Raw genomic sequence first — 16,272 nt, 5'->3', positions numbered from 1 at the left:
TTGCGCAAAAAGGGTATTAAACGCATCGTGGCTCCTCCGTGTGTCCTCTAGCGATGGGAAAAGGTGGTAATGGCAGGAAAAACAGAAAAAAACGCTACCCAACACCACTTTAACCGAGACTACGGGCTCTTTCTCTCTTGGCCGCACCATCGATTGGCGTAAACGAGCCCTTTTTGTCATAGGTAATGATGGAAAATTGACCCCATCATGCCATCTCGATTGACGAATGTGCCACGACGTCCCACGGCAGTGCTTGGAGCAGTGCTTGAAGAACAGCCACAACAGCAACAAAAACAGTAAATGAATGTCTTAGTTTTTGCTTACTTCTATTAAAGGAAGGAAGCAATAAAAACAGAACCTCGATTGAATAGGTGATTTATCTTGGGGATGTGAGTTGACTTCAATGAGGGGCAGGCTTATTTTTTCATGCAAGAGAGGCTCGATTAATTTTGCAATTACACTTAAGACTGGGTGAATTGTTGAATGGTACCTTAACGGAATTGGTTTTATGCAAGATAGATAAAGCTTTTCGAGCGACCAAAGTTGTCATACGTATGTTCGGACCTAAGGAGAATACTTTTGTACGGAACACATCAGTACGAAAACACAAATAATGGCACCGTACTCGGATCTAGTGGATTATACTTTGGACTACTCTCCCTCTTGAATGTTATAAAACCTTCATTAGAGCACTTAAAGCACACCTTTCACATCTTTCGGAGCCGAATTTTGACGCTCAAAGGGTAAGGCACATCGCCTCGAGCCTTCCCAATGCATTGCCCGCGATGCAAATGGACTGTGCATTCGACACCTAACGGAACTCTTCGCCTCCCTCTATTCTGCCGCCACTGTTGCGTTGAGTGCTTTCCAATCAAACGGGCGAACGCGGGCAAATATTGATTTTCCCATACCAGCTGCATATCTACAGCGCTGTTAACCCATCTCCAAAAGAAAGAAAAAAAAAGGTGTGACATACCGGTCGGGCAGACTACCGCACACACGTACGCCTACACTAAATTTAAACACATTTCACGTCACAACCGGCCAGAGATCCGAAATTCGATCCATACAGCGTTTAGCGGGGGGCTTGGCTTTATTAATGGGAAAGGGAGCCATTTTCGTTGTTGTTTCTTCTGTCCGTGGAGGTTATTTAAGAGAAATTAGACGACGGTAAAAGTGACACCAGTGATGGGGATGCATGTTCCCCGGGGGCGATCATCACTCAAATCTGGACAAGATCGGGCCGAAAACTCGATCTCCCCGTGCCTTCCTTCGCCTGGCCACTACTGCTGAGCACACTTTTACTGCTTTTCGTACAAGATTACACGTTCCAAGGCATCTCCACAGCATAGAAATTGACACTTCCGAACATCAAATCCCAAGGTGTGTCTGGCATAGGTGCCGACTTAGATGCCACAGACCTAAATGTCGCGTCTTCGCCTGGAGCCTACTTTCCCACGCGACCTTACGGCACTTCTATGTGTGTGTGGAGTGGCGGGGGTGAGATGCAGTGTGCATAACCAGTTGAACGGGATGGGGAATTATAAAACACTCTCGCGAAGGTGGATGGCCCATCACCATCATCATCACGGTCTCTTCCTGGAACGAACGTCACGCACGTTCCGGAATTCCATTCAACGCCAGGAATGCCAAGGCGAACCCATGAAAGTTCCTCCGAAAGGTGTGCGAAAGGGGAGAAGAGGCGATGGCGCATTGGAGATGGTGATCAATGAACACATAATTCTCCACCCGCAAGTGTGTACGTGTTTCGACGGCACAAAAGCAAACCCCCAAACGCATGGAGACCGACTCTGGCGGCCGAGCACATCCCCCCCGGACAACGACACACTCACCCAGACAGTGTTGATGGGCCGTATTTACCCTTTTCGGGAGAAGTGCCGACCATACTACCACCGTCAAGAGTCAATTGTCATACGCCCGCTAACTGCCGCGTAGGTTCATTAGGCGGATGGGTGGGAGATTTCATGTTTGCGGAAGGCTTTGCGCCCATTGCGCTGCTGCTGCTGGCTCACCCTTTTTTCGGTGGAACCTATTTACCGTCCCGTGCAGGGCCGCTCTCCTTCTCAATCATTATTCAATCGACCATCTTTCTAAATACCGTTTCGTTGAATGTTTTAATGCTGTTTTACGGACCTCCCTCCTCCACGTCCGAGCGCTTTCGCGATGAATGAAGATCCAGACGAGGTGTACACAAACGATCATGTGTTTCGCTTGCGATCGGCATGAGCCAACAAACCGTGAGATGAGATATCCAACGCTTTGCGCAAACTCTCAGCTAAGCAACTCTCAGCAAAACTACCCCTCTTTCGCCTTGGAGGCGCATCATTATTCGCGAGATTAACTCTCGCTCTTGCTCTGTTACTCTGTTTGGTCGATCCCTCTTTAAAAAAAACAAACACACACATAATACAGCACACAAGCCACAAGCACGATCGCCCGACACACAGCACCGATTCGAGCCGAATGTTACGCTCAATCATAAGCAGGCGCGACCAGTCCCAGCGTAACAAACACACCAATAAACGGCACGGGTTAGTGTGTAAATCTGTAATGCGCATCGGTTCCGTAACGGCGGTCCAAATCTTTCGACTCGTCCAAAGTCCGGGCCCGCTAATGCGAGAAAGCCAATCAATTAAAAACGGCCCGAAGATCACCCCAGCACGAGCCGTGTGCCGTTTATGGAGCTGCTGGTTAGGTAGGTGGGCCTATAACGCGACAACCTTTCACTGTGGCATCATTCTTTTGAAACAATTTTGAACAAACAAGGAGAATAACCATGCTGTGGTTTGTTGGTCGTTGCCGAAGAATCCCAATGAATGGAATTACGATATGCGATACGCCATTCTCGAATATCTCTCTCAAGCTCTCTCGATATTGTACCGATTTTCTCGTTGTCTTAGTGTGTTTTCTTCCAACCATCTCGTTCGCTTCCTCCCTGTCTAACGCTCGCGAGAATACAAACCGTGACTGAAGCAATTCGCGATGATTCACCCAGGGATGTAGCTAGCCCCATCGAGCTTGAATGGGGATCCGGAAAGGGGCAGGCTATGAGAGGCCAAGGTTCGAATGCAGGTTCGGAGAGCAAATCAAGTTTCATCGTGATCACCCTGGAGAACGGTACGTCACGGAGCAGAATGACCGCAGCAATTCCATTCGCGGCAGGCATAACCAAGCATATCTTGGCTACAGAGATGACGCTATACGGTGTTGTGCAGTAATATTGAGACAACTCAACGCGTTTTTATTTTTCTTGTTGGATCAATTTTCGTAGTATCTATCTACCTGAAATGAGGCGCGCAATCAGGGGAAGTTGATCTAGAATTTAAAGGGATTTTAGAGACATCTAAGAAAACATATCTATATCTCGCGCAAGCTATCCTGCTGCGTAAACGAACCGCAAATCGTTCTCGAACCGCCACTAATGATCGCGTAGCGCAAACAGCGTGACAACGGTTTTAACGATTGAGTCATTATTGATTCGTTCTCTGTTCGGTTTATGTCTTTAAGCCTTGCTCCTCAACCCACCCGGAGGTCGTTGCGCCTGCTAGAGACGATAAATTTTTCTCTCTGATGAAGTGATTGATTCTGTGTCTTTGGGTAAAGATACACATGCTGGGACGATGATTGTTGATGGAGGAACGATCCCACCTACCTAACAGCCCGTAACACGACCTGTAACAGACCTGTTACATCTCTCAATAGCATTCCCGTCGTTCACACGGCGATATGTGTGAGAACAAACGATCGCCAGTGAAGGTATCGTTTTTATTATTTATCAAATGCAACGGTTCCATGCTGATGCACCTCACTGGAATGCCGAGACTGTCGGATTGCCAGAGCCATCCCAAAAGGAAGACTTAGCAAAGATCTCGCTTTGTTCAAAATGAAATTACACATACTCACACACACCCCTTAGGGGGGGCAGGATTGGCAAATGAGAATGGAATTGGGTGGCGTTACCACATCACACGCCTGGTGTGGGAACCTCCACGACCTACCGATTCTAAACCATCACCCTCCCAGAAATGCACTGCAACTGCGTCGTCTGCGGCAACGCCCGCAAGCAGTGTAAGTGCAGAAATCGTTTCCGCCGTCGCAAGGTCTCGTGTGGCCCCGTAGGTGGAACAGCACGAACGAAAAAGAAAAGCAACCCCAAAACGAGACAGAATGGCAGTGAGCGAAACATGTAAACATACTCGGAATCCTCCCTGCCGGCAAAGCGACTTCTTGTCCCGCTCACCGGCCATTACACAGTCACCCGCGGGCCCGCCAGTTTGGCATGGCGGAGACGTGCAATGGATAAAATTATACCTTTCAGCCGTTGGCTCAGGGTAGACTGGCGGCCAAAAAGGCCAAGGGTAGGTGAGAGAGCGAGAGAGAGAGCAAGAGAGACCCGCTAAATCTTCCACCCACCCCATTACCCCGTTTAGACGAGGACAGAGAGAAGGGTGGAGGTGCTAACGCTCCTGGGAAGACCCGCGTACGGTCCGTGCTTCCAGTAGCGTGGAGCCTCAAGCATGGGAAAATATTTTAATGGACGCATCGGGTGGACGACCTGATGAGACGGAGCGCGGTTGGTCGGTGGAAGGGGGGGAGAGAGAAGTCCGCGTAAGCACATGATTGATTTTTCGTTCACTGTCACCACACCGTACACACCCGGGTCCACCCGTCTTTGTCGTAGACCTTCCTGTTTTACGTCGCAACGGCTCAACGAAGCTGTTTCGTTGGCATTAAACTAGAGCCTAACCGAGTGACTGGAGTTATGGCCACAGCAGCCCCTCGAAGGTGAAGGTGTTTGGAAGGCGTTTGAGACTTCAAAGCGACACACTAACTGAATCGTTTTACGAGCGTACCAAACGGTGTCTCTTCCTTTTAACCGTTTAACTGGCCCGCGATGGCTTCTAGGCATGTTCGCTCGTGCTGAGATTGATGGTTGCAACTGCGCTGTACAAGTCTTAGGTAAGTCTTAGGAGAATAACTTAGGTTTAGCTCATCTCGAGAATTGAAAATGAAGAGCTAATATCAGGCAAATGTTCGGAGACCTGCTTTGAGGATATCTAGGATTATTGTTGATATTTAAAAAACGATGCACCTTTCAATAATTTTAAGTTTTTGGTGGATACCAAAAGACCCAAGTTTTGGAGGTAAAACACTTTTAAAAAATTAGTTGGATCTTAAAGATCAGGCCACCAACCAATATTTGTACAGGTCTTCTGCACGTCTTCTCCTACTTCAAGCATTTCAGCTAAACGTCAAATCGGGAATAGTTAACCCATTGGGACACAAAATTGTGCTTCCAAAGTACCAGATACAGATCTTGATCCATTTCTAACACAGCTCAACTCGAGTCTCTTCATACGTTTGCGGTTGCGTGTCGGTGAAATATGTCCCAATGTGATGTCGATGTCTCGTTACTAAAATTCGCAAAAGAAACAGAGCGAATCGTGAGAGTGGCCACGCTCTCACCGCGTCTAGCGTTAGAGCATTTAGCGGCCGATGCACGTCACGATGACATCAAAACTTGCCATCAACTAAATAAGAGGGACACCAGCAACGAAATCCTGCTCCGTTGCTTCTTCCCAAACCGTCTGAAGAAACAAAGTGCTTGTGTGTGAGTATGGTGCAGCACGACGCAGCAAAATAAAAACGCCACAAGACACCAAAGTGTATGCGCACCATTACGTAAGAGACGCCACGGTTCCCACGCGATTCGCATTTGCGGTCGCACCAAAAAAAAAACACCCCACACGGCCTCTTTGCCGTGGTTTCGCTTCCCGCTTTGGTTCGTGATGATGATGCCAATGGAGATCGGCCCCACCAGCAGTCGCATAATAAGTGGCTCTAGCGTGGCACGCAGCACCACCAACTCTTCCTATTGCCGCTTCTTTCGGGACGTTCTTGGGCCACACCGCGTGACTGCAGCAAACGGGAGGGCGGCACAGTAACACAGTACACCATGCCGTTAAGCCTTCTCACTCGGTTTGATTGGTGAAATTGGTTTTCATTACCTGTCAATTAAGTTTCTTCGGGTTCGTGTCGAAGGTCTCTTGCTCGCCCGGGGAGCATCATTTTCGGGGAAAACGCCAGCGCACTTACCTTCCACCGCATCCACGGCACTGCGGAGGCTCCATTAGGGCTCCAGTATGCTCCGCTAGGTGGAGCGTTTCTTCGCAACGATTTGACAGTTGCGGCATACGTTTGGGGCATGGAAAGGGGAGCACCAAGGTGGAGTGTAAGCGATTTGATTAATAATGCTCTCAGTGCGGGCTGGTTTTAGGCTGCTGCTGCTGCTGCTAGAAGCCTGCCATGATGTTTGACAGCGCTCTAACGGATGGATGTATGAGAACGAATCATACTGATCACAGCTTAATCGGTCGGATAATTAGCAATTTAGGCCGTTCCTGTGTTTAAGCGGGCAATCGTGCAGTCGTCGAAAACGGAAGGCAAGGGTAGCATTCGCTTCCGCGGTTCTGCTCCACCCAGGCCCAGCCAAGCTGACGATCACGATGACGAGAAAAGTGCCGTGGGAACGCGTACCGTGCCGTCATGATGGGCAGAATAAATCCAAGACACCCGCAAGAAGGGATGTTTCCATTTAACGTTCCACTGCTTTTAATTTCATCAAAGTTTCAAAGCGTCGTGTAGGCGCTTCTAGGCTACTTTCACTCACCCCACGCTGGAAGCCGATGAACCATCAGATTTGGTGCGAGATTTTACGATTATTTTCGCACAGCACATCTTCATCGAAGGTGTGAGAGAGGAGAGAGTAACACACAACAACAACAAAAACGCAGCTCGTTAACGAAAGGCTTCGCTTCTTTTTTTTGTTCGCTTGGTCGATCTACCATAACCCAAACATCTCCTCCCACGACCCACTTGGGAAAGTGGCCATATCACGAATTCGTTTTCGGAGCACCAGAAGATACAAAATTGGCCCCGCACGCTTGATCAATCAAATCTAAGCGTAGCCCGAATAGAAAGGGAACTGATTAGCTCCAAAACGCATCGTGCGGCCTCTTTTTTGGATATGGTGGGAGTAGGAGGAGAAACCATCACGCTCGATAGCTGATTAATGATGAGTTGCTACAAGCTTTGAAGGCTTTGCGCCACGGGCTAGTGCCGGGCCGAGCGATCGGGTAGGTCAAGACCGGAAACTAGCATACAGAAGAAGCAAAAAAAAAGCGGTGGTTGTGTTTTGTTTGTGGGTTTTCTGTTTTCAACCCCAAACCGTACACCGTGGACTTGAGCTAAATAGAAAGAATGGCAGCACTTTATTAATTTACACTTCACACGGCATTGAGTCACCAACCAGCCAGGCCGCGCTTGCCGCCACTTGTTGTAGGCAGCTTGAACATATTTGCACGCTAAGCAAAACGCGCGCCCGTCCGCGGCAGCACGCTTAAGCCTGTCCCGGGCCAGAACCGGCGTAAGCAAGCCAAACAACAACAACAGCGACAACCGGTGCTGTTTAGCAACACAATCGCAGACACAAGAAATGTTCACCCGTGGGACCGGTCCAGCCAAGAGGAGACTAAATATCTACGTCAAAATATAAATTATTTACCACTTGCTGCTGCTGCTGCTGCTGCTGTGGGGTGAAACTAAAACCCCGGAGAGTCGCGTCGGCATTGGCGTTTGGTGCGTCGGATACATTACACCGTGCAATCCACCCCAGCTGGCCACTCTAATGGGAACAAGCGGGTGGGGGATTCAAGCATTCCAACAGCGACCAAAACGTGTGCACCTGTGTTTTGCGTTCAACCAGGCCCGTTTTATAGGTCAAACCACGGACCCGCTCGCGTTGCAAGAAGTTCGCGACCAGCTGGCTAAAGTGCCGCGCATGCGGGGGTAAGACAAGTGCACTTTTGCATGAATCATATGCGTAAGACTCCGTGCAGTCTTCGTGGCTTAAGCGCGTCCTAACATCCACTTCCTTCAGTTTTTGGTTGCCTTCGTGGGGAGAGGGAACAGAGCTTTGCCTCCTGAAGTGCACAAACACACACACACATTCTATCCGTGCTACTTGCCGAACGCGATGCTGAAGTGTCCTCTAGTACCATTCGAGTAAAGAGCCGGTGAAGGTGAGGAAGTGTCGATGGTAGCTTTTGGCACGTGTTAAAGTAGTCCCGCGCTTTGCTACACCACGGAGGCAAAGGGTGGCCATTATTAATAACCAATCGCCGCTACATTAGACCGTAAGTGCCTCAATCGAAATCGACAACAGCAGCAGAAGCAGCAATGGAACGGACCCCGATCCACGGGCGATAGTTGATTGGAATGTTGTTCTTGACGGTGGAAACTGTTTCGGTACGTTGGCTACACACAGTTCGGTGCTTATTCGTTGAAGTATTCCCTCGGAATGCCACCAGGCGGCCTGCTGACGATCGCCTCTCTCTCTCTCTGTCTTCCCCAATCATGCCCCAACCAGATGTCCAATGGTGCATAGACACAAAGAGAAAGAGACAGAAGGATAAGCTTCAGCACCACCACTCAAGATTCGTGCAGGGGTTTTTGACATCTTTCTGAAGGTTTGCTTCTCCACTCCACTCCAAAAATGTGCCTCGGCGGAATGTTGACCTGCGCAGCACCGGACTGTCTGCTAGATCTGCAAAAACAAATGCCAACACCGTTCCAAGAATTATTCGGCACCGTACCCTGCGTACCCTTCTGGTTCTGCTGTTCGAGACCCAAAACCGTGCATAGAAACCTCAGTTTCGCTAGGTGACACTGTACTGCATCCCACACAGAGCCACGCATACAATGTCCGTAACGACCTGAAGCAAGCAGAAAATCGATTGGACATCTTTTCAGGTTCATCAAACTTGTGCGCAATGGGACTCTTTGTTTACCCTCAATTGTCCTACGACGGACGACACCGGACCAATGTAGCAAATGCCGAGACCGTAGACCTGTGCCCTCTGCACGATCTCTTTCGCGGAGTGTCGTGTGGCCAGAAACCTGCACACAAAAGAACAGGCATCTTCTGCATGCTACAAAAGGGATTCGTACAGATTCTTTGAAAAACCAAAAAACGACAAAAAAAATTTGCCGAGATTTTTAAAAGCATCGTCCAAAAATAGTACAAAAAACCAACACACGATCGTCCGAAAAGCTTCCATCAACGATCTCGAGAACAACAGGCTGTGTATCTTTTTATGTGTGCCTATGCTGCGTTACCTTTTACCAACAAGACAGCACACCTTCAACCATTCCTGGTGAGTGAGATTTCATTTGTTTTTTTTTTTCTTTCTACGGGGTCTTCCACTGCGCTTTGCCAATGGAAACGATCTCCAAAAGGATCGACCTTTCACGATCATCATCATCATGCTGCACACCTTGAGCATTTTCCCATGGATTGCCCCGGCAGCGGTTCTACATGTTTACATTTTCTGTTTTGATTCCCCGATCCTGTAGTGCAATTGTTCCCTGGATGTTTCGAATGCATCCATCCCGGGCGAAGATATATAGAACCTTCCTACAATTATTAATGTTTCGAACCGATTTTCCCTCTTCTTTTTTCTTGACACAAGCGACACAACCCCGTGACGGAACGAAGGATTGCTCCCGAACGCTGTTTTTGCTTTTGTGTTGCTCACTGCAACACAAAACGGCAAAAATGTCATCAAAGACAGGGGGTGGACGGTGAACGAATTATTTATAGCGCTCGGTACCTGAAACCGCTGAAGGGAACCCGAGAGTGCAAGGTACGTGGGAAATGGATTTGAAAAATTTAAATATTGTTTTTTTTGCTTAGATTGTTTGCTTTTTGAGGGATTTCTAAGGGGATGTAAAATTTTGTTTCAAAGTGTATTTTTGTACAACTAATGTACAATGATTTAATGAACCACCATTAACCACCATGTTCTGCCAGGGTAAAGCGTAATCTACGCCCCCGATACCAGCTGTTTCTGCCAGGAAATAAATGAAAAGCGGAAGACAAAACTTAAACCTCGAGGGGCAGGGGATGAACGGTAATTTAGAACGAAAAACAAAGCGAAGCACAAAAAATTAACCTTCAAAAATAAAACCAACCAACGACAGGACAAAACCATCCTACTTTCAACTTTCCCAGGATATAGGGAATCTCCCATAGCAGATTCCCCAGCATCTGGCGCCCAACACACTGGCTATGCGACGGTGAGCAGCAACAAAACGGTAAAACAAAACAAAAACACCATAAAACCATCGCGCCGCTAAAACAAACTTTCCCATCCTTTCTCCGCCCACCGGACCGAGGGCACATACACAAATGGCCCAAACGCCCTCATAAAGTCAGAAGGATCGCACAGCAAATGCAAATTTTGCGCTCAGAACCATCTGTGCGATCCCCGCTCTGTAGAGGAACAGGCATTTCCGGACCTGGGAGATTGATTTTCCCAACCAAAACAAAATTCCCCACAGGACAGACCGAGAGATCGATCGATCGATCGGTGCCGGCTAACAATCGGAAATTACACCTCCCGCTTGTCAAAACAGGACAAATCGGGGTTCCAAAGATCACACAGCCCAGCACCGGTGCTCTGCGCTCGGTAAGTGATAATCTTCTGGTTTATCCCCTGTTTCTAATTATCTTGTCCTTGTATGCTCGGATGCCGAAGCGGAGAACCGATCGAGGCATTTTACATATTTGGTGCGGTAGCAGCTGCAGCAACCGTTGCATATCATTATAAAACAGCCGACTGTGGAATCGACTGTAGATGGTTTTACCGAACATGGTTAGAAAGACGCTGCTTCTAAAAAGGTAAATTGCCTGCCCGCTCTACCTTTTCCTTGCCAGATGTGGCAAACGGGGCTCTTTTTTTCTATTCTACCCAGCGCCGTCCACTCATTTCGTATTCCCAAAATTGCCCGTAATTGAAGGTGCAATCAATGTACCTTCGTTGTACGGGGTCGCCGAGAAATAGCTTGTCCCACAAGACGCGCGATCGTCTCCCATTGACAGATCCTGGTGCTATTTGAATGTGTTAAGCAGAGAGAAAGGGAGAGAGAGCTAAAGAAAGGTCAACAGACGACAGCAGCAGCAGCATCAGCAGCACAGCAAGGGCCGACCGGAAACAACCATCCGGCATGATCATTGTTGATCTTCGAACAGTGAGCTCTGCCCTGCCCAGGATGCGGAAGTACGGAATCGATTCCTTGTGCGCACCTCAGGGAACACCAAGCAACGGCGATACAATTGGCTCAAGCAAAAAACAATGCCAAAAGATGCCAAAAAGGTGAAGAACATGCAATGCAGGCAGGAAGGCAAAAGAGAAAAAAACCCCGAAAAGAGCAAATGCTAACACCAATCTATCGACCTTTACTTCCGATTCTTCCGAGATCGAGCCAGCAAAGCGTCTTTGTTCCGGCCGCTTCTTTTTCCCCTTCCAGGATGCAAGAAAACGCTTCGTTTTATTCTTTCTGCTCTTCCGCTTTTCAGTGCGGAGGAGGAAGCAAAAAGGACCCATTTTACATCTGCCCTCGCTGGCACAAATCCAGACCGTGAACCGGAAATTTCCTCTTCCGCACCGAGCATTAATTTGATTTCAGGATTTTAGAAACAGACGTCGCGTAGCAAAAGTGGAAGCGTAGAGGAAAAGAAAAGCAGATCAACTCACACTCACAGGTCTAAAAAACGGAGGAAAAAAGGAAACCAAAACTCATCTGCAGCAGCAGCAGCAGCAGCAGCAGCAGCAGCAGTTCGAATGCATTGGCGAGGGTGGAAAACATGAGCTGCAGACCTGAGACATGGCTGTGGTAGGCTCTGTCTGTAGGTCCTTCGCCTTCGGGATCCCTCCTGTTTCGCCAGATGTTGTTTGGTTCGATGGACGAGAGGACGATGATTTGCTGGTGCTGGTACGATCGGTCGGGAAGCTTGGCGTGGGAATGAGATCTCGATTTTGAATTTCTAATACACACTACTACTGTGCCGGGGTGCCTGGGAGAAAAATAGAAGATGATGTGCCTGCGCTGCGTGAAACTGGGGAGAAGAAAAAACTTTCAACACCTTTCGATGAGTTTGCCTGGTCCCGTGTTTTGGAAAGCAGGAAGCAAATATATGGACAGGAAATTAGATGAAAAAACACATCCCCTGACGTTAATGAGCTTACTGGAGAGACATCGAACTAATCTTACACAGTACAAGTTCCAGATGGATGCACTAAAGGAATACACATCCGCTCAAGATCGTACCGAGATACCGAGAAGGTTATGCTAAAACAGCTAAACCGCATTGCTTTACACTAGTTTAATTGTAAACAAAATTATTTCCGCACACCGATCGACAAACACACTCTAACAGTGTTCGCTCACTCTCTCTTCGCGTTTTCCACCTAGCGTCTTGCTAAATTCTTCACCAAGCTCACTCGCGCATGCCACTACTAAACTGGCCAATTTAATGGACGGTACGTCACGGCATCGCATCCCGCGGACATGCGTGCGGAATTGGTTTCCAATTAATTATCTTATCCACTTCGCTGCGCCCACCTCCGCTGAGCTACTTCTCAGGGTTTGGGAGCTGGTTTCGCGCAGTGCCCGGTGGTGCGCGCGGTGCTTTAATTAAATGCGAATTAATTTACGTCCCCATACACCCCGCACTTACACGAGCGGTACCGAATACCTTTGGCGCGTGAACCAATTAGCTTTCACCCGCCCGTTAGCCAAATCGCTGCTGCTCCTTCCCTTCTCTTTCGTGTGATCACGAAAATCGGATTACCGCCGCTCGGGAAAAGTGGTTCACATCACAGCGACGCAGTGTGCACTCGTGGCATGTAAATGGATTAATTTAACTTTAACTACACTCTCACAAACACACAGAGAGCGGTTTGGTTGAAATCGTGCCGAATTAATGGACAACTATGAGGCTCTAAACAAAAGCCAGAGCTTGATTTTGCATGATCAGTCGAGATCGTGAGGCGACTGGATTAATTTTTTGTCGTGAACGCCTTCCATTGCACATTGCAAAAGCTTCTTACTACAAAAAATGAGCTTAAAACCAAATTTCGAAGCAAAAAAGGGTTTTTCCACAGTGTTCAAGAAATAGATTACGTGTTTTTTTACCTTCCTTCCTTCTAATATTAATTGAACTCATTTTGTAAGCCTTCCAACAGTTACCAGGCCTACCGTACGCATTGCATCCCCACGGTGATCAGCTCTTTGTGCGAAATTCTTAACACAAACTGAGATAGCAACGTTCAAGAAACCCAACAGCGTCTTAGAAAACTCGCAAAACAAAGACCCCTTGCGTACTTCCCACGTACTGTACAGTTGAACCCCGGCTCAAACCTCGATAGCAAGGAACTGCACCATTCGTGGACCAGCACACTCTTGAGGCGAACCTTAAAAACCACCTTTCCATAAAAACATAACCCCGACCCCGGGGACAGCTGCTTCGTCTTTGGGATTTCGTTTTAACGTGAACATGATGTTCTCCCTACTCGCTTCCAAGTGCACAGGATCGTCCATCCACATACATACGAACAAAAAAAGCAGGTCCTGCCTGGCTGAGTTTCGAATCCTGAGTCCTGAAATGCTACACTGCGGCGTGCGACCGATACCAATCAATTTCCCTTCGAAGCAGGATTTCCCCCTGAGCAGTGCAGGATATCTCTCGACTGTGCTAGGACCTTCGCAGTGAACTCTCAAGACATATGGGACGAACTTGCCCGGGCGCAAGGGATTCAATCTTCTTCCAGTGCATCGAATACCAAGAAACTCGCTCTGCCAAAAGGACTCGCACGCAGCACAAGCGAGAAGTGGAGTAGAGAATGAAATAAAACTGATAGCCAGCAGCCGGCAGCAGGCCATCAAAAGCAAAGAAAGCAAGAAAGCAAAAAAACAACGCTAAGGCTACAATTATATGCTGGCATCGTCCGGTGCCACGCGACCCCGGACCAATCAGGAGCGAGCGATTTTGGGTCGCACTTATGGTCCGGGGTCCTGAACCCGTCCCTTTGCCCGGCGTCCCACGGCGGTTCCACAATCGACCCAAAGAGCAGCAAGCAAAAGAAGCAGCCAACTAAAGAAGAACAACAAACGTTTTAGGAGCAAAAGCAATCCGCTTTTTCCAGAGTGCGTCGTGCGCGCGCGCAGATGTTTTACATACACCATCAGTGCTTCCCCGGTGCGGCGAGGAAGAAGCAGAAGGATAAATAGGGAAAAGAAAGGCACGATTGATGGCTGAGCGGTGCGATGCGATACCTGCGAGGCGCGCAGTGCAGTTGCTGTGGTTCCCTTGACGCTTGGATTCAAGCAGCTCCGTCTTGCGTCCTTGCGCTTGGGAAACAGCTGGCCCAGAGCTGGCCGGTCTGAAGCGCAGACAGAAAGTAGAGGAAAAAGCAAAGGAAACGACAGCACAAAACAAGAAAAGCAGCGCAAAAAGCACCTTGCGCCTCGCCAAGTCAATGTGTTGATCCGACCGAACCCAGGGGCCGGCTGCTGCACGCCGTCGGTCCTTCTCCATACGATCGTCATTAACGGGACACGTCGAGATGGGCGCACGCCTCTCATCCGACTTGCTTGATTTGGTTGTCCTTTCTTCCTTTCTTCCCTCGAGTTCGCCTTGCTCTGCTGTGCTGTGATGCTTATGCTGCTGCGCTGTGCTTCTGAAGCACCGGCGACACGCGCCATGTGCAATTTCCTACACCACACTCGAGAGAGTGTGGATCGTAAGCGGCAGTGCCGGAGGAGCACCACATAAAGCCTGCTCAGAGGAACGGAATCACCCATCAGAAAACAAAAAATAACAACATAAAAATTGCTACAAACTTAAGGCAAACTCGCAGCAGCAGCAGTCGCGTGGGTTCGTCGCCAGCGATGGCCCCTCGCTAGGTTCCGGTCCCAAGAACAGCTGCCACGCGCCTGTGTGCAAACATTAACCCCAGCCCAAACACGGCTGCCAGGCGTCGATGATATGCCAATCGCGACAAGCTGCGCGTCTCACCGTGTGTTTTTTTTCTCTCTCGCTGTCCCGAGTAAACACATTGCGTGGCGCTTTTTTATTAACGTTTAAGCGGTTTCGGTTACCTTTTTTTGGTGTACCCCCATCGTTAGCAGCGTGCGTTCGATCAAAGGGGCACGATCGCACCGTGGCTTTGCACCGGGCTGCTGATAACGATGTGACACAAGGTGTTCGCGGTGAGCCTTCCGCATATTGGGAGGGAATGGCATAATATGCTGCCGCCGCCAGCAGCAACAGCAGCTGAGCAGACTGAGCATCACACGATCGCGACCCACATCCATCATATATCGCCGGTGTGGTTTCGGTATACAAACATAATTGCTCTTTTTTTGTGTGAAAACTTCTGGGTAACCATGTTACTTTACTTGTTGGTCGCTTGCTTCATCTATTTATACTTAACAACGGAGAAATAAATATTCGGCTCCAGCCATGCCCTACATACAACGCAGCAACATTATATCCAACGCATCAACACACGAAGACACTGTAAAAACACCTCTTCAGGTTTTTATCCCCTATATCACCCCTAAAGCCGGTTGATGAATATGATAAACTAGCTACATCGACCACGGAGGAGGGGGGGCAAGAGTGAGTTTATATTTATATTTACCTCGCCCAACTGCTAACATCTTCGTCCGACACACAAACGCCCTAACGCTGCTCCCTATTTTGCGCCGTTTCGCGACCACGCTTAGACGATCTATTTCGGGAAGCACACATTTATGATACATGCTTCGGGAGAGGCATACATTTCCGAGGAAAAGGCAATGTAGACAGGCTGCGCGTCACGTTTCCCTGCTTCGGGAAATGATTTGGAGCGATTTTAATTGATGTATGCGTGCGTGTGCGACTGTTTGGGAATGGTGACGATGGTAAAAATAGCAACGCAAGCAACTATTTATCGTGAAGGGGTGATCTTAAAACATAGTTTAAGGGAATCCATACTGTCTTGGAGGTGTGTAGCATGTTACGTTTTGTCTTTTGTTCGTAATATTAAGTGAAATTGTGAATAGATCATTTCGTGTCTCGTGTCTAGACTTTAGGCTGCATAATAAAAACCCATAACACATCACAATATCGTTAGTCGTTTAGATGGTGAACACACTGTAATAATGACACCAAACATCCTCGATGTAATGTGATCTGATATGTGGGAATTCAAAATTGAAGTTGACGATAAAAGGTTTTATTATTTCGATCAAACTTTTCAGAGTTCTAAGTTTAAACAGTTCAGATGAGACTTCAACGATTCTAAACGGTTACCGATGAAAGCATTAAGCTTTTGTTAAGCATCTGTTTTAGTGCGTTTTAGA

The 16,272-nt window shown here is 48.3% G+C and overlaps 1 protein-coding gene across 1 annotated transcript in view; it reads right to left on the bottom strand.

Moving 5' to 3' along the window:
• LOC1281122 (protein neuralized) overlaps positions 1-16,272 on the bottom strand; it is a 37,071-nt gene that overhangs the window by 11,805 nt on the left and 8,994 nt on the right. The gene's annotated exons all lie outside the window — the stretch shown is intronic.

The sequence above is a fragment of the Anopheles gambiae genome, chromosome 2 (assembly GCF_943734735.2).
Source record: "Anopheles gambiae chromosome 2, idAnoGambNW_F1_1, whole genome shotgun sequence".
Classification (NCBI taxonomy): Eukaryota; Metazoa; Arthropoda; class Insecta; order Diptera; family Culicidae; genus Anopheles; species Anopheles gambiae.
Note: the sequence above shows the minus strand (reverse complement) of the source record. Positions and strands in the feature narration are given on the sequence as shown.